At 30.3% G+C, this 19312-nt stretch overlaps 1 non-coding gene across 1 annotated transcript; it reads right to left on the reverse strand.

The window, feature by feature from the left end:
• Positions 1–8702: 8702 nt before the first annotated feature.
• On the reverse strand, positions 8703–8808 carry LOC114578786. Its single transcript, XR_003699742.1, has one exon. It is a non-coding gene; the product is annotated as a small nucleolar RNA R71 (small nucleolar RNA).
• Between the last annotated feature and the right edge of the window lie 10504 nt (positions 8809–19312).

The following is a 19312-nucleotide window of genomic DNA, read 5'->3' on the forward strand; positions in this document are numbered from 1 at the left end:
CAAAGAAGAAAGGAATATCCGATTTATGAAGCCAGTGTATTTCTGAGTCCCAGCCAGACAGTTTTTCTGTCTAATCTATTCCTCTGTTTACGATTCAACGTATAGTTGTGGCAGTTGTAGCAGTCTTAATTTTTATAGAAAATCTATTGTAACTGTTAGCAGTCTACCTACTTTGTTATTGTCGTGTCGTTAGGTTTGGAATGTTTTAGTTTTTTGTTTTATTTTTTCTGAAATATTGCTTTCGTAAAATTTGATGGTATCAATAAAATGGGCTAGCCCTCATTTTTCCAAAAAAAAAAAAAATCTTCGAAAATGAAGGCTTATTTTTAGTAAGATGCATTTCGTTTGGCATTTATTTTTGTTTCTATAGAAGAAATTTCCATTATAAGTTTGTATCATTATTATTGATTGTTTCTCCATTTTTTTTCAATAAAGAATTTTTTTTTATCTAACGCTTCTGCTGTAGTCATTTAAGACTTTCATTTTCTGCATTAATTTTTCAGATCTTAATGGAAGACTGTTTGGACAAAAGCTGTACATATTAAAGTAAAGCTGGAATTTCCATGTAACTTCCAAACTATGAGTGCAAATCTACAAAGCAGGTTATTATAATTAGTAGACGAGTAAACCAGTCAAAGGATTTTTTAATTGAAGAAACCAAACAAAGCAATTTAATCAAATGAGTTTAATATCCAGGATTGAAAGCGATCAAACCCACCACGGGTTGTCTTGGTGGTGAAGAGCTGGCTGGCCATAGGCCAGGTACCGAGTTCGAATCCGATAGAATTCGTGCAAAGCCTTAAGTGTTGACCCGGATGAGTATGGGATGGGTTGTCCGCTAGGTCGACCGGGGAGATTAGTGGCCGAAGGCCGATTCTCCCTGTCCCAAAAAAAAAAAAAAAAAAGCAATCAATTAATATATGAAATTTATTTATTGCATTATTATTTGGCATTAAAAATACTTCAAATTAAGCATGTTTGCTATTCAAATTTTAAAGAAATTGTATGATCGGAAATCACTAATATCCACCTTGCATTTGAAGCCTGATGAGAAATTGATGTATTCCTATTTAGTCTTAGTTGTTTGAATTATGTAAAAACCTATGAGGCTAAATGCAGCTTATCTTGGGAGTATCTAAAATTGACAAAGTTAATTTCATTTTGTAATAAAATCTTAGGCCTATTAGATGCTTCTTACTGAATGATTTAGTTTGTTTTGGGACTCGGTGTACAAACTAATAGGCAAGGCCGAATAGGTCATTGAGTTCAAGCAAGCGCATCAAAGAGCCGAATGACACTAAAATGAACTTTCCTAAATAGAACTTGACCAAGGGGAGAATTATCCCTAGGGGTACTCCCCTAGATGCACTCGCCTTATCTATGAAATTTGTTTGTCTAATTGATAGAAGAGTTCGTTCACATCAATATAAAGGTGTTAACTTTGTCTATCTAGTTTGTAGCTCGCTCGAAGCACTTGCCATATCTACATAGGAGTGCTTGTTGAAGCCATCTTATGGTACTTGCCAAAACCTCCCAGCATTACTCGCTAAAAATATCCCAAAGCGACATTGGAGACTATTGTACATGGGTAGCTAAAAAAAATATTTTCACTTATATGTCCCTATTAAAGCATGTATTGCTGTTTTTTTTCCAGGATGTAGCCTCTCTTGCAACCTTGTGAAAATTATTATTAAATGGTTGTGAGGTATTTTTTGGACCTCAATCTAGTTTTAATATAGATAAAGAGAAACAGTGATCTTGAGCTCCTTTACTTTCTTGCCTTTATCTTTCTTTTGTGCTTTATAATAGCCTATCGAATCTTAAAACTAAAGTCTAGTATCATTAATATATAAATTTGGATGCAATATCCTTTTAGATGCAATCAGGATGGATTGATGCCACAAAAAGAACCCAAGCATAGAGAGAAGAAAAGCAACAACATAGAAAGGTTCATCTACTATGGAGAAGAAGGAATTTACAACAAACAAGCAACTTATTAGGATTGAAGAGAGGATCACACAAATGATCCCAAGAGACCTAGAGTGAGTGCCTAAAGCCACTCTAAGGGTGGATATGCCTAAAGAATCATCAAATTTTATAACCCAAAGTGGGTGATCAAGAGTCAAATTGTTGACCTCAATACCCACAACAAACAGGACATACAACCTTAGCCATAAGGAAAATACCACTCCCCTGCCAAGGTGAATGTAGGGAGACTACTTACGCTAAAGAACACATTCTTAAATAAGATTACAAAAGCAAAATTATAAAAATGTTTAAAACATTTTATCTAGAGGCATGTGAAGGAAGTACATATATATTGAACCACATAACTTAATTTGAGTTGGGCACCTCTATTTATGCTTGACATTGACTATGCAATGAATTGCCATTTGTTCTTTAACATCCTCAAAGCATGACCTCTTTAGTTATTCATGCACCTCCCATTAGATATCATTACCTCTTTCGCTAAGTTCAAGAGGTTGTTCATCAAACAATTAGTCAACATGAAGAAATCATTAAAAGACCAGAAGATACCTTGAAGAAGATGTGGGAGAAAGTTAAGTCTCTCAAGAGTTTCATTTTGAGGTCTTGATAGAAATGATAGATATGAAGGTTTTGGCATTGTTAACCCATGCATCTTTTGCTCAAGGTTTGTGAGAGTGACCATTCACGTATGCTCTAAGCTTATAAAAGCAAAATAATTTACATTAAATAATATGGCTAATTCTTATTCCACTAATCACCATAAGAGGTGTCTCAATGCAAGTCCTTATTCATGATATTAATCCCACACAAATTAGCATGATTGAGAGGTGGCTGCATTTCTAGTAGAATTGTCTCTACCAACATAAGGGTGCCCCGCTACCCGTGAGTCTATTAAGGATTTCAAGTCCATCATCTTTATAAAATAAGGAGCTACCACTCCCCACTTATTAATATCAAAGGAAATGCCACCTTTAGCTTACCACCACTAATAATCATCCCAGTAACAGTGTAAATGTTAAAGTAGTTGGTCAAATAAAAAAATGGTATTTTAAATGTCCTTTGTCTATGGAGTTGAGAGCATATAGTAGGGACACCTTGTAGTATTATATATATATTTCATAAAAACCATAAATATTACATCAAGGAGTCTTGACACCTATGAAACTAGTAAAAAACTTGACCAAAGAAGGAAATATAGAAAAGTTCATCTTAAAGAACCTAGAGAAAAAAGTCAGGATGGACCCATGATGAAGATGTATTATCAAGGTAAACATCCTCATATTTGCCACTATAAGGGTTATAACTTTTTGGGTTGAAAAAGACCATGCTCCATTAAGTGGAAGGCCGAGAAGTTCATTCAATGTGGCATTAGTCATGTTTTTTTTTTTTTTTTTTTTTTTTTTTTTTTTTTTTGCAAGATAATTTGATAGGCCTTATTCGATTGAAAATTATTTATACTCCCATTTTATTTCTTCTATTAAAGTGAATAGTTTCATTGATGATAATAACTAGAATGCTAATAAATTAATGGAACTTGTTCTTGATAGTTTAGTGGATAAAATTATATGAATAGCCTTACAGATGAAAAATGAGGATCATGTTTTATTTAAGTTGTCCTATTCTAGTAATTTTATTTTTAAAAATGTTTGGGACTCTACTAGAGCTATAAATGCAAATCTCTTTATTTTTTATTATTTGGTATAAAAGCATCCGTATGTCCTATTCTACTTTACTGTGGAGAATATTACATAAATTTCTTCCTATTAATGCTTTCTTGATGAAAAAAAAATTATATTCCTACTAAATGTCAATGTTGCTATCAGATTAAATCTTTGAATCAAGTTTTTGTGAATGGCTCTATAGCTGTTAAAGTTTGGGGGTATTTTAATGAAATGTTTAATAATTATAATTTCAATAGTGGTAGTGATATTTCCTCTACCCTGCAAGCTTGGTTTTCCCCTATTAAAGGTCACATCAAGAATATGATTCCTATTCTTATTTCATAATATCTTTGGATGGAAAGAAATAATTCTAACAAAACATTAAGTTGAACTTCATGTGTATTGTTTCTTTAAGGGAAACTTGTCCAAAACTTTTAATAAATTATTGAATATCAAATTGATAAAACCATTCATTTGGAACCTTTAATTAAAGTTTAGTTTAGTTTAAATAACCATTAGATTGATCCTGCAACTAATTAAACCTTTCTTTCCAAAGTGATCCAATGTCTCAAGAGAATTTCACCCCTTTAAAATAAATTTAAATAGATCCAAATTATAATTTATTTAAGTGGTTCTTAAATAATTTGTAGGACCCATGGATGCAGCTATAATCAATCATATATGACTATCATGTCCTCGAGTTCACCAAAACCCAAAACAACTTAACCATGGGCATGCAAAATTTGTTAATTTTCTACAAGACTGTTATTTCATTTTGAAATACAAATTAGATTTAGAGAATAAAGCTATTGATTCCTCATTACAAATCATTTTAGCCATCTCCTCTTTAGAATTATGAATCCCTAAATTTTTAAGGATATAAGATGACTACACTACTAACTCTGATTTTCGTCTTCTTTATCATGACCACCCAAATAAATCTCATATTCTCGTTATCCTCTTTTTATTCTTCATGAATATATTTAATGAGAGAATAAATTTTGTATCTCAAGATCTTCTCTTTAAAAATTTCTAAGAATTGAGCTTTGTTTGGGGGATATAGTAGATTACTTAGGTCAGGATAAAGCCATTAAATCGATAAAATCAGTTTTTTTTCTTTTTTCCCTAAATAAAAAGAGACGTTGAATATATTATTGCACTTTGTCCCACTTTAAAACTTAAAAAAAAAAAACTAAGCATGATACTGGCAAGCATGCATACTACTCTCCTATTCTTTTATCAACTGTAGGATGACCTTTCAAGAGACTCATTTTAATTTTTACTAAGAACTCCTCACTTATATAATAGTATTTTTGTTGTAGTTGATAGTTTCTTAAAAAATACACATTTTTTACATTTCTTAAAAACTAATGATGCTGCTATATAACGAAACTTTTCTTCAAAATTATTATTAACCTACATGGGTTTCCAACCACAATAGTTTCGTGCAACGATGTTAGAATTGCTTCATATTTTTAAAATTCTATGAAAATAATTTGAAATACAATTAAATTTTTAATCTACATTTCATCTCGAAGTAGATGGTCAAAAAAATTATTAATAGAACCTTAGGCAATATGCCATGGTGCTTAATAGGAAAAAAATATAGGCAATTGTGAAGTGCAACTTTCTACTTTTGAGTTTGTTTATAATAGTACTATTTATAGAACAACTTAGAAAAAAAATTTTAACAGTTATTTATGGTTATAACAGATATAAACTAATTGATTTGCTAAATATTTTTCAAATATTATTTTTATATATTGTATTAACCATTGCATAATATTATCATAAACTATTAAAACAAAGAGGGTTAGTGGTGGGGTTTAGGTCACTAATGTGATCAAGTGATATATGTGAAACTCTTTTAACATAGTTTGAAGAGTAAGATTCAATTTTTTAGAGTTAATTTAAGTAGGGGGTTTAAGTTTATAGATTTTGGATGATTGTCCAAGACTTCTAATAATATGTCCAGACTTGGAAACATAATTTTCTCCCTAATAAATTTTCATCTCTCTAGAACTCCAAATTAAGTGAATTTATATTTGATTTTTTTAAAAGAGGGTGTATACTTTAATTCAAAATTTTTGGTAAGGAAGGTAAAGGGTTTGATAGGTCTAATTTGCTCTGGAAGTCATATTGGTTAGTCCTGACCAAAAAAGATAAAGGTTGAAAAATTTGTAACAGTTCTATATGTATTAAATGGAATTTAGAAATTTCAGCTAGAATAGTTGAAGGAATTTTCCAAGATAATATCTAAGAGATTTGAATTTTTTGTGTATTTTTAATATTCTTTTTTTATTATTATTAGAAATAAGTTATAAAAGCGTAATAACAAACTGGAAATATAATTAGGCCTAATTTATTCTCAAAAATTTTTACTAAAATAATAAAAAAGAAATTTAGGTTCATTAAATTATAAAATTTTTGCTAAATATATGAATATTTTGGCGAAGTTTTATGGGGTTTTAGTTAGTTTTTTTTTTTTTTAATGGGGTTTTAGTTAGTTAAATACTTGCTAGTGTGGTACTAGTCTTACAAAATTAGAAATTCATACCAATTCTAGTAATGGGGCTTTAACTTGAATTTTGAGAGAAGGAAAGTCATTTTGGATTATGTTAGGATGGAGTACAAATAATAGAGCACAATTATAAAAGATTATAGACATAAAAATTGCTAAAAATAAAAAAAAATTAAAAAATTAAAACTCTACTCTATGAAGTAGAAGTTCAAGAGGATCACCAATCCCCTTGGGTTGATCGGATAACAAGTTGTAAAACTTCTTAGATTTTTCTTTCCAAATAATGTAAGCCACCAATTAATTCTAAATTTCAAGAAAAGGGAGTTTTTTTAATAAATAAGACCTCTTGAAGAGAGACATCCCTTTATTTAAATTCAAAATAAATAGTGAATTGGAGTGGAGAGAGGGGCCGCTTCCTTGCTTGGGCCAACTAGTAACCACATACGACCACTCTGAATTCTAACATACACACTTGCATGGATGGTCACTATGACCATTACTTAGTGAAAAAAGAAAAATGGTATAGTCCAAATTGCATCTATTGTTATAAAAATGTTCTTTAATCTTATCTTTTTTATATAGAAAATAAACAAAAATCTTAAAATTAAAGGAGCATCAAAGTGTCATTGATCCAACAACGCGTCGCTACATTTCCCCCCAACACTATAATTTCACAAAACTGGCATCACAATAGTATAAGTCACAAGATTCATTGCAAAGCTTAGCGTTGATGCTTTACCCATGAACCGCCATAGCAGCAGATCAAGCCCAATAACACCAAATCACCATAGCGCCATGATGGAAGATAGTTATAAATGGTTAAACTGAAAGGCTAAACTGATGAATGGTGAATTGACACATCAATTTAACAATATCAAAATACTACCTAATCAGCATAATGGGGCTAGTTTAGTTATTTTGAAAAATTATAAATAGGGAGCTTATATCTCATATAAGAGGTTAGCAAGATGGAGAGAACTGTGTGTGTGTGTGTGTGTGTGTGAGAGAGAGAGAGAGAGAGAGAGAGAGAGTTTGTGTGTGTGTGTGAGGATGCGTTTGAATGGAGCTAGCCATATGATCCATTAGTGTTATTCTAGCACAAGTCTAGTGAGAGGAGGAAGGATTGTAAGGAGTTTGCATATGCACTGTCAAAGATTTTTGGGTGATTTCTATCATGCTTATTCTATTATACTTTTACTTTATATTTTAAAATGAAGCTTATTGTGTTTAATTTAAATTCCATGTCAAGCTAGAAGTTTGTCTCTAGGCTTATGATAATTTGATAACCAAGCATTACCTTAGATTAGATTATGATTTTATGAACTACTTAATTTTCTTTTTAAGTCCTCCTACTTAATTTAGTTTGTGTAGAGGTTTTGCATGAACTTAAAATATATTATGTTCTATAGACTTGATGGAGGAGTATAAGAAGAATTAAGTGATTTTAACTTAGATATTAAAACTATAGTTGAGATAAATCTTAGCTAATATTCTAGTAATCTCGACAAAGATAAGGTGTACTTATACTCAGATTTCCAACAACAATAGGAAAAAACTATCTTTTACAAACATTTATTTTTAAATATTATATGCTCAGAGTATTTTTAATATATAATATGTTTCTTGAATTTGTAATTTTTAACTTTCAATTGCATCACCCATTATATTCTATAGATATGATAAATTAAGTAGTTCTTATAAACAGTGCAAGAGTAACCTTAGGATAATTCCAATCCTCATGGAAATGATACTCTTTTTTTATTTTATTACTTGACATGACACGTATACTATTGCACAACACACCATAATGTAGTAAATCATAGTTGGTGACGTTTCTAGGGATTATAGTTAATTATCCTTTCTCAAACTTTATATTGCTAAATAGATTTCCTGTTTAATCTTGTCCTTATTTGTATTTTGCTTTCTTTGTATTGCTACTATTATTTAATTATATTGAAAGTTAGTATTATTGCATTTAATTATTCAATTGTGTTTTACATAACAATTTCATGTTGTGTATATAATTATTTCATGCATAGTAGGAATGATCAAGACAAAATATGGTTTTATTCAAAAATTAAAAGAACACTTTAAAAAATTAGAAAATCTAAAAAAAAAGTATAAAGAATTTAAAATGGCTGAATGAGTTCAGGAAAATGATCAACCTATACCACCTAGAGAATATGTTAATACAATGGTTAAGGGTATTCACCAATGCATCAATATACCAAATATTATGGTAAACAACTTTGAGATAAACTAGTGATAATTCAAATAGTATAAAATTCTCAGTTTTGATAAACCCATATAAAAGATCCCAACCTACTTATAGCTAGTTTTTTGGAGATATATACTACATTACAATATAACATAGCATCAAATTATGTCGTTAGACTTAGGTTGTTCCCTTTCATATTAAGAGATAAAGCTAAGATATGGTTCAACTCTTTGCCCCCATCCTCATTCACAACATGGAATAATGATTTAGCTCACAAATTTTAAGCCAAGTTTTTCACCTATCTAAAATTTGAAAACTTAAAAATTATATTACCTTATTTACCTTATTAGATGGAGAATCCATTATGAAACTTTGAAGAGATTCAAAGAACTACTTATGAAATGTCCCCACCATGCATTACCCAATTGGCTTATTATTCAAAATTCTATAAAAATCTTATAGGCTCTCTTAGAACCATTAAAATATGCAGCTATTACAGGATCTTTGTGTTTGAACCCTTCGATGAAGCTTAAGCTTTGATTGAAGAAATAACAACCAATAATTCCAATGCTTGTCTAAAAGGCCCTAGGAAGGTAGTTAGAGTGAATGTATTGAATGCCTTATCAATTTTAATTGCACAACTAGCTGATATATCTGGAAAGCTCAATAACATTAGAGTTAGTTCAGCTAAGAGCACACATTTACTAGTAGAAGAAAATATGTTTGGATCCTCTAGTGGCCAAAATGCATATGGGATTGAATCATTAAATGTTATCATTAATAGACTTAATAACCCTTTCTCTAATACTTATAACCCAGGTTGATAAAATTACCCTAATTTTAATAGGAGTAATAATCAAAATGGTGGTAATAAATAGAAGTGCAGCCAACCAAATCAAGTAGGAAATTTGAACCCATGTCCTCAAAACTAAGGAAACCTAAGCCTTCTTATCCACCAAGCTTTTTAACTCAAATAATCAAACATAAAATTAAAAAAAAAAACTTTTTGGAATATTTAGTTTTACAAATAGGCTCTCAATTACAAAATCAAATTACTACAATAAGAAATATTAAATATTAGTTTGGGAAGTTAGCTAGCTCTTTGAATAGTAGACCCTAATGAACCTTGCCTAGTAATAAAAAACTAAATCTTAAAGAAAAATGTAAGAAATATTGCAAGGCTATTCAATTAAGGTGTAAAAAAGAGTTACATGAAGTGGTTAGAAAATAGGAGAAGCATATAGAAGAAATTCTTGGGGAAGCACCTACATAACCCACAAAGTCTGAAGAACAATCTTAACACACTAAGGTAATAGAAAAACTAGTTAGAAAGGTTGTTGAGAGACCACCACCATATTTTCCTTAGAGATTATTAAAGCAAAATTTAGATAAGTAGTTCTTTATATTCTTAAAGCTATTTAAAAAGTTAACAATTAATATATCATTTGCCAAAACCCTAAAGAAGATGCCTACATAAGTCAAATTCATGAAAAATAACTTGAGTAAAAAGAGAAAATTTGGAGACTTTGAAATAGTAGTCGTTACTAAGGAATGTAGCTTTATCATCCAAAAGAAGAACCAACAAAAGCTTAAGGACTCAAGTATCTTACCATCCCTATGGCTATTGGAGATAAATTTTGTGGAAGAGTGCTATATAACTTATGTGCTAGCATCAATCTCATGCTCTTGTCCATATTTAAAATATTAGATCTAAGAGAAGTCCAACCTACCATTATTACCATGCAATTAATTGACCATTAATTTACCTATCCAAAGGGGGTAATAAAATATATGTTAGTCAAGATCGATAAGTTTATTTTTCTTGTGGACTTCATATTCCAAAAAGACATGGAGATACCTATAATTTTGGGTAGACATGGCTTAGCCATAGGTAGAGCTATGATTAATGTTCAAAAGGGAGAATTAGCCATGAGGGTTCAGGATCAAGAAGTTACCTTCAATGTCCTAGAATCTATGAGGTTTCCTAAGGATCATATTGAGAATTATAGTAGAGTGGATTTAGTGGAAGCTTGTGTGGAGGATATTATGGATAAGTTGTTGAGTGATATTCATATTTAGTTACCATTGAGTGAGGATGATTTAGGAGAGGTAGATGAAGATTCCATCCATGTAACTAGTGAATCCCTTAAGATGTTTAGAGAGATATATAATGTATTAGATACATCATCTCAAGGGAAGCCTTTGAAACCATCTATAGTAGAGGCACCTATGCTTGAACTAAAAGCATTGCCTACCCACTTAAAGTATTATTTTTTTAGGAAAAGAGTCAAGTTTACCTGTCATTGTATTTGTTGAGCTTAAAAAGATAATAAAGGTAAGTTGATTAGTGCTTAGCAAGCATAAGATAGCTTTCGGATGTCTATTTATGATATTCATGGTATTATTTTGTCCATATGTTGCATAATATTTTGTTAGAGGAAGCTTCTCAACATAAAGTTGGCCCGCAAAGAAGATTTAAATCTAACTATAAAAGAAGTAGTGAAGAAAGAAGATTAGGCTTGGTGAAGTAGTCACATTAGGAGAAGCTCATGATATAGATAAGGCTTGATCTGGATTGGGGAAGCAGCCACATGAGGAGAAGCTTGCATGAGGAGGAAATCACATAATTGTTAAGGCTGGCTTGATCAAAAGGGGAAATGGGGTAAATGATTAAAGGTTAGTTAAAATAAAGGTTTAGACTGCCACTATTAAAACCATTTAGTGTTAGATTAAATCGCTACCTAAACATACTACAACAAAGCTTCTCAAATTGCTAGTGTGAGTTACTGTAAAAATATCATTTTTTAGTAGTGTATATAAATAGAGTATCAAAGGTCAAACATCAGAACATGAAAACTAAGAGCAAGCAATTCCACATGATACAATGAAAATAAAATCACATAAATAAACTCCATGTAGTACGCAAATCTATTTAATAACTATCTATTATGTGAGAACTTCATACAAGTTTTGAATATAAAATGAATAACTGTGTTGAGTTTGTTGACCTTATTTTCCACGTAATCCTATGTCAAGGAATTTTACCTGGTCAAACTGATCAAGCTAGACCCAAAGACCACTTTCCTTGAGTCCAGTGGGTCAAACCAAATTTGTTGAGCCTTGACCCAGGACCTGGATCAACTTGATTGACCAAGTCAACCCAGGTTGACCCAAACCTCCTTTATTTGGTTTTATTTCTCTTCCACTTCATCTCAAGTTTAATTATCACCTCTTCTGGACTCAATGGGTCAGACTCAATCCATTGGGCCCAGACCATTGCCCTAGGTCAACCTGGCCCAGACCCTTGCCCTGGGTCAACATGGTTGACCAGGTCAACCTAGGTCGAACCATTTAGCCCATTTGAGCCCAAATCAAATTCAAATCTATTCCATGGCTTCTTGGACTCATACCTTCACCCCCTTTGGTCTATTTGACTAGGTTGACCAGATCAACCATTCACTTGGTCAACATTACCCCCCCCCCCCTTGGTCAAATTTGACCTAATTAGGTCAAATTAACCCTATTTAAAGCATTTAATTCATTCCAATCAATCTGTAATGCAAGCCACAATCAAAATAGCCTAGTTTCCTCCAATTTGATCAAGGATTTTATATTGGTTGTTGGTTACAACCCTAAGGCTATAAATAGGAGAAATTAGGGCTTTCCTTGGATCTTTTTGCAAGCTCTCTCTTCCTAAGCTTCCTCAAGCAGTAAGACTTTGTGTGAGAGTTGATCTAACCTTTCCCCATCTTCCCTAAGCAAAGCCACTGCCAAGACCTCGCCGGTGGTGAGATCTTTAAAGAACCGAGCCAAGAAAACTTTTAAGCTTCCTACACATTGATCTAAGGCATTTCAAGCATCGAGGTCAACTAAGGAATTGTACGAGGATAATCTACAAGTTTAACCGTATGAAGATCTTCTGAATCCTTTCATTAGATTGAAGTAAAATCGAAACACTATGTCACTACATTTAGTGCAATTTAGCTTTTTGTACATAGCATTTTAGGTCGCAAAATTGGTCCCCCATGAATGCTCTTCACTTATGCTATTCATATTTAAAATTTCATTGAGTTGGGTTAAGTCATTTGAGAGAATGAGATAAAATAATAGTTTACGGTTTCGGGATACATCTTCATCCGCTGGGAGATGATCCAGACCGTTGATCTCTCGATCAATGGTTAAGATACCTTTGTCCCGTGATTCAGATTGACGCAGGATCTGATCTCGTAGCCTCACTCTCGGTTTGGCTTGATCACTATCGTCAATCCCATACTATAGAGGATCGGACGGCCGTGGAGCCTCGCCTATGTAGCCAAGTGAAACCACATATCTATGGTTTCGAATACCCAATGATTGTGTGCGGCGTAATCATTGCGCCGCCACGCAATCATTACCCACACACCGTGGGGCCTCTCTAGTCGCTCCAGGGGTCAGATCGCTAGCCACCGTCGCCTTTATATTTAATTTTTTAGGAAAAATCTTATATGTATATATATATATATATATATATATATATATTCAAAAAATAATAATATCTTAATTTAAAATTAATATTAGTTCTAGAATATTAATTATATATTAAATTAATATTATTTATTAGATAATTCCTATATTTAATTAATAAATATTTATAAATAATATAAAACATATGTATTTTATTAATTTATAATTATACTTTAAAAGGATTTTTTATGATTATAGTAAAAAATTTGGATATATTTTTTTATTAATATCTAAATAAATATTTAAGTATTTAAAGTAATTATTTAATATAATTAGATATTTAATTATTATTTATTAATAAATCTTAATAAATATTATTTTTAAAATGACATAAAAAAATCCTTAAAAATAAAATAAAAAATTTATATTTTAAAATTATATTTAATATTAAAATTTTTAGTAAATTTATAATATTAAAAAAATTAATTATTTCATTAATGATTATTTAAACTCAATTTCAAAATATTTCCTAAATAATTATTTAATTATTATTTTAATTTATTTTCATAAAGTTTTTAATTATTCAATTTTTAAATTATAATCAATATTATTATTTTAAGTAATTCTCATTATTTAAATTAAAATTTCTTAATTTTTATTAATAAATAACTAAATCTAACTTCAAATTATTTCTTAATAATTATTTAATTAGTATTTTAAAATTATTTGAAATATAAAAAAAAAATTGTTAGTTTTTTTTTTAAATTAATAAATATTTTTTCAATTTTTATATTATTTATTATTTAAGTAATTAAAATTTCTTAATTATTAATTAATTAATTTAAAATCTAATTATTTTCTAAATTTATAAAATTTAATTTTATAAATTTTTTCAAAATTAGAAAATTAACTTTGTTATTTAATTAAAATTACTAATTATTTTTCCTATTTTACATTATTTTAATTAAATAATTACTTAAATTTTCTAAATCAATAATTAATTAATTTTAATTCAAATATTTTCCCTAAATTTTAAGAATTACCTTTTAAATTTTTTTAAATGATTTTTTAAAAATTTCAAAAACTTTGAGATTTATTTTAATTTTATTTAGTAAATATTTCTTATCACTTATTATTTTAAATTATTTAGAAACCCTTTTTAAATATTTTAAATATAAAAAATTCATAACTATTTTATTTTAAATCAGATTTTCTCATATGTTTAGAAAAATATGTATTTTCATTAAAAAAATTTTTGTATATTAAAATTTTTTTTTCTGATCTATTTATATTTTATTTAAATATTATTTACATAATTAGCATACTAATTATTTTGAAATCTTCCTTTGGATGACCAGAAGATCTTTTCCGTATATCCATATATTTATACACATTGAATTATTTTTAGTTACTCTATTTTCAAACTTATGTATTTACATATTATATATCTTTTAAACTATTTTTAAATTATATATAGTTTAAATCCCTTAATTTGGAGAGATCTTCTTATGAAAATTTAAACATTGATTATGTTTATGAATAGCATTTTTGGAGAGGTGGATTAGTAGATGATTGGATTTCAATTATTCATTAATCACATCATTAAGTATGCTTACTCTTATTTTCATCATTTTTTGCATGTGTAGGGTGCACAAACACTTAGCTTAAGCCCTCATAGATCTTAGGATTGGTGTGTTTACTATTTTATGCATTTTCTTCATGTCATCCCAAGGGTTAGTCTTGAACATATTATTTAAACCTATTTAATGTAGAGACACCCTAAGGACAATAATTTAGGACCCATATAGCGAACTTAAAAAAATTATAGGAGTTATGATAGATCCTCGATTGATATGAAACTTCAAACATTTGAACTTAGTGATAACCTAAACCTCTAAGAATTTTCTAGAAATCTTTAGGAGCCTTTAAACCCCTTAATTAATAAATCATAATTTAACCTTTAATTGAGCCTAGATAACTTCAGAAAATTCTAATAATTATAAATCAAAAAATTACCCATAATATCTCAAACTCTTCAAATTTTAACTCTTAATCTCAAATAATTAAAGCCCCAAATGTAGCCTATTTTTAATAGTGACCTTTTGTAACACCTTAGCCTAATAGATAAGAGGATCCCGGACCTTCTAAAATTGGCTGATATAATTTGAACTTCAAATATCACTACCCTAAGTGTTAAAACTGATCAACAAACTAAATTAAGTAAAATAGACCCCAATCTATTAAAATTTAAACCTTAATTAAAAGTGATCAACACATACGTAGAATTATTTTCTATGACACCATTTCTAGATCTAAGTTAGGCTAGTAATTTGCCTTTTCTGTGTTTTCTATTTCTATGGCGCTCTTGCAAGTGCCATGTGTCCATATTATTTTGACTTGCTGTGAGTGTTTATTTTATTACTATGATGTACTTTATTTATGATGTGATGTACGCATTAGATCAACCCTTATGCTATGGATGATTTGTACTAATTCTATCTTATATAGGTGGCCACGCTCATGTAGTGTTAAAATAAAGTGGGAAAATCATTAAACTTTAAAACTAATGATATTTTCTCTAGAAGCATAAAAAACTGTTCAACCCCTTTAAAATTAAAAGAGCGTGGCCAAACGTATTTACCTTTCCGCACAAATATTAACTGCTTAGGATGTGATATATTAACTGCTTTGGATTCTTTTCTTTAATAGGATAACCATGCAGAAGAGTATAGAATTTCTTTTTTAAATGTAAAGTATAGAGTTGTGAAAGTCTTTAAAAGTTAGGAATTTCAAATACTCGATACCCAAAAAGAAAAATAAAGACCCGTCATAGGAAGTTTCTTATTCATTTAAGTACTCTTTTAGAGGAAAAATCTTACAGAACCCGAAGGAGATGATCTTGGGGAAGACGATCTGGAGGAAGATGATCTACCTGCGTCATTCAGTAGGATTAAAATCTAGGTTGTTGTTGGTGGGGCATGACCACCATTATTTTTTTATAGACCCTAGGTTATAGTTAGACGGTACTTGCTGTAGACTTTAAACTTTTCTTTGTTTTATGAATTTATATTTATGTGTTTACATTGATTGCATAGTAAAAATTGCATGATTTTTCTAAGTTTCTTTCTTGCATGTGCTCGGCTTATTTTTGCTAGGCTCTCTAAGATAAAAATCTTTTCTACTCGTAATTAAAAATTAATATTTTTGGAATTAAATAATATAGAAATCTAACAACCTGAAGAATAATCGGAACCATCCATGGTCGCATACATATATCTTAATATATCCTCTTCTCCCTTGCTAAAAGACACTTTCCCGCCTGCGGGTAGAGTTTGGATAATCTGCCTATAAAGATGAGGTGCCAGACCTAAGGAAACCCAGTCTTTTTTTAAAAATTATTTTCTATAAGTCTAAGGCTAATTAGAAAACTCTCTAGACATCAGTCTTACTTTCAAAAACTAAACTACCTACCCATCTTTCATAAAGAATGGACAGCTTGGATTTTATGCGCTTAGGTGGTTAGCTTCCTTTCCTTTTCAGATAGGATATAAGCCAAGATATATTAGTTAGGACACTGATGTTAGTGTTGGGTAGAACACTAAACCCACCTAAGATATATAATTCAAGGATACTATATTGGGTGTCTCGTAATATGCCTAATCAATGGGTAAGTTCCTTTTCTTCAGGGGCTATAAATCATGCTTATCTACATCACATGGATGACGTCACCTCCATCTTTCCCCTCTACATGTTTTGAGTGTGTTGTTTTTCTTTCCTCCACTTTCTTCTCAATATCTTAGTCCTTCCAGATGTTGGTATGAACTGTATATGCTTACTAAGCTGAGTTGAGCCCTTTCGTTCCCTCTGAGTAGGATTTCTTTATCTCCCCTCTATGGCAATCCTCTTTTGGGAAGAATAATATCGGATCTTTAATCGAGAATATTCTCGGACTCCGATCTGAGATGTAATTAACCACGGGGGATTGCGCCCGTAGGAAACAGAATTCCATAATAAATAAACCCCACTCAAGCTGATGTATCGAGTTGGAAAAACCTTATGACACTGATCAGGTCGTACATATTATCACCAATTGGGGTGCGCTGGCGAGAGCTGCTATCCTCAATAATTAATTGTATGGCATGATCTAATCTACCTTCCCATTAATCCGCTTGCGAAGAGTGTGGAGGCCTGCGATCATTTTTATCGCTCGGGCTGGTGCGATCGTATACCCTCTACACTCTGTAAAGTCAGTGTCCTTTCGGAGATCCACAGAGTTATTTTAAGAACCACTAGTCTACAAATGATTATTCTGGGTGATTAGCAAAGATCTTTGGATGGTAGGTTAAAGAATTAAGCAACTTTGAGTTCCTTAGACAAATTCTAAATCAGAGTATTGAATACCAAGCAAGAGTTGTGTTATAAGAGACTTGATTCTTTGGGTGACTTAATTCTTTGTTAAACCTTGAGTAATACTTAGTTAAAACCAATTTGAACTGGCTCAAAATTAATAACTTGGTGAATCTAATTTGGGGTCTTATAATGAACTTGAACTAGAGAAATACCACTAAGAAATGTTATGTCTAGATATTTTGATGCAAAACATATCAAATTGGATTCAAATCCATTTGATTTGTATTGAAATTAGGGTAATTTAAGATATCATATATAGCATTAATCATAACGAAAATTAGATAGCCTTGAAGCTCATCATAATATATTTTTTATATTAAGATATTCTAAATTATTATTTTTTTCATATCAAACTACACTTGTCATCATTACCACGAAGTGCTTAGAATACATCCAAGAAAATAACTCAATAAAATTATTCCACATTATGTAAACAGGCAAGTTAATAATAATTATTATCAAAAACATGTTCTTATTATTAATATGCAATCTAATAAGTCCAAAACCTGGAATCACGTTAGAAGCAAAAAAGAACCTTGGTCCCTATTTTTTTGAAAGTAAATTAATAGCTTTATTGCCAAATCGATACACAAGGATTGATCTTATTGCAATTAATAAATTGTCTAAGGGGCAGATTGATTTGTTAAAAAATGAATGCAAAGTATTTCAAATGTAGCATATCTCAAACTTTGGGTGTTTGATTTGATAAAGAATGAAAAAAGAACAAAATTCTAGTGAATTTATTTTTCATTGTAAGTTGACTATATTGTTACCACTCGTTGTCCCCACCGTCGTCGGCCTCCGACTGACCTAATCCATCGCCCAACACCTTTTGTCATTGTCACAAACATAATCATTGCAGGACATAGCACAACCGCTAACCTCCACCACTGATCACGACAGTGGACCATGGTTGATCGCCGCCAGCCATTGTTGTAATTGCCGCCGAACCAACCATCATCACAACCAACTATCGTTATCAACCACCACCATCATATGACTTTACATTACATTCATTTTACTTCAATAAAAATAAAATAATAATAATAATCATCATCGTCATCAGCAGCATCATCTCCATTATATATAAATTTGATCTCAAAGAAAAATTAGTTTTAAAATGGCATCACATAAAGTAATAGCTTTCTTTTTATTTTTTAAAGTAGCTTTTGTATGAAAAAAAATTTAGCTAGAAATTTTTTTACTAAAAAATTTGTTTAAAAAAAATGTTAAAAAGCTACCTAAAATAAAGCCTAAAACAACAATCTAGCGCTTATCTAAATATGGCTTTATTTGTTTGTCTCATTGATTATACTCTGTGCATTGATGCGGAGCCAATTGTACGTCATTAGTTAATAATTCATAAAGGGACACAGCTCATCTTGGCCTGTTGGTTGAGAGCTTATGCTTCAAACTAAGATGTCTTGGGTTTCAAGTCTTTGTGTATGCGTTGTGTGTGTGTTTGCCTTAAATGGCCTAAATGTCCCAAAAAAAAAAATAATTCATAAAGGGTTAATTAATAGAGCAACTAGCTTGAGATATCATTATATTCTACAAATACTCCATTTTATAAGAGCATTAGAAGAAAGAAAATAAATATATCTTTTATTTTTTTTCTTCGGTAGTAATTGAGAGCTCCAAATGCTTAGTTAGGATTCAAGGCTTTGTTTAAGACAGTCTATGCTTTTCTATTTTAGCTTTTAAAAGCTTCTTTATTAATCAAAATTTTAAAGATTTTTTTCCAAAAAATGAATTCTTAAAGATGAATTTAAAAAAAAAAAACTATGTAAAATTGTCATTCAAATATATATTATTTTTATTAACTGTTTTTTTCTAACACAAAAGCAGTAATAAAAACTCCCCTAAATGAAGACTATGACTTCATTTGAGATAGCTTTTTTACTACTTCTCAAACCTATTTTTTAATACAAAATTTATTAAAATAAACATTTTGTACTAGAAAATTGCTTTAAAAAGCAATAAGAAAACTATCTCAAACGAAGCCTTAGCTTTTACTTGGGATGGCTTTCTTACTGCTTTTTAAAATAACATTTTATTAAAAATATTAAA

The sequence above is a fragment of the Dendrobium catenatum genome, unplaced genomic scaffold, assembly GCF_001605985.2.
Source record: "Dendrobium catenatum unplaced genomic scaffold, ASM160598v2 original_scaffold_155972, whole genome shotgun sequence".
Taxonomy (NCBI): Eukaryota; Viridiplantae; Streptophyta; class Magnoliopsida; order Asparagales; family Orchidaceae; genus Dendrobium; species Dendrobium catenatum.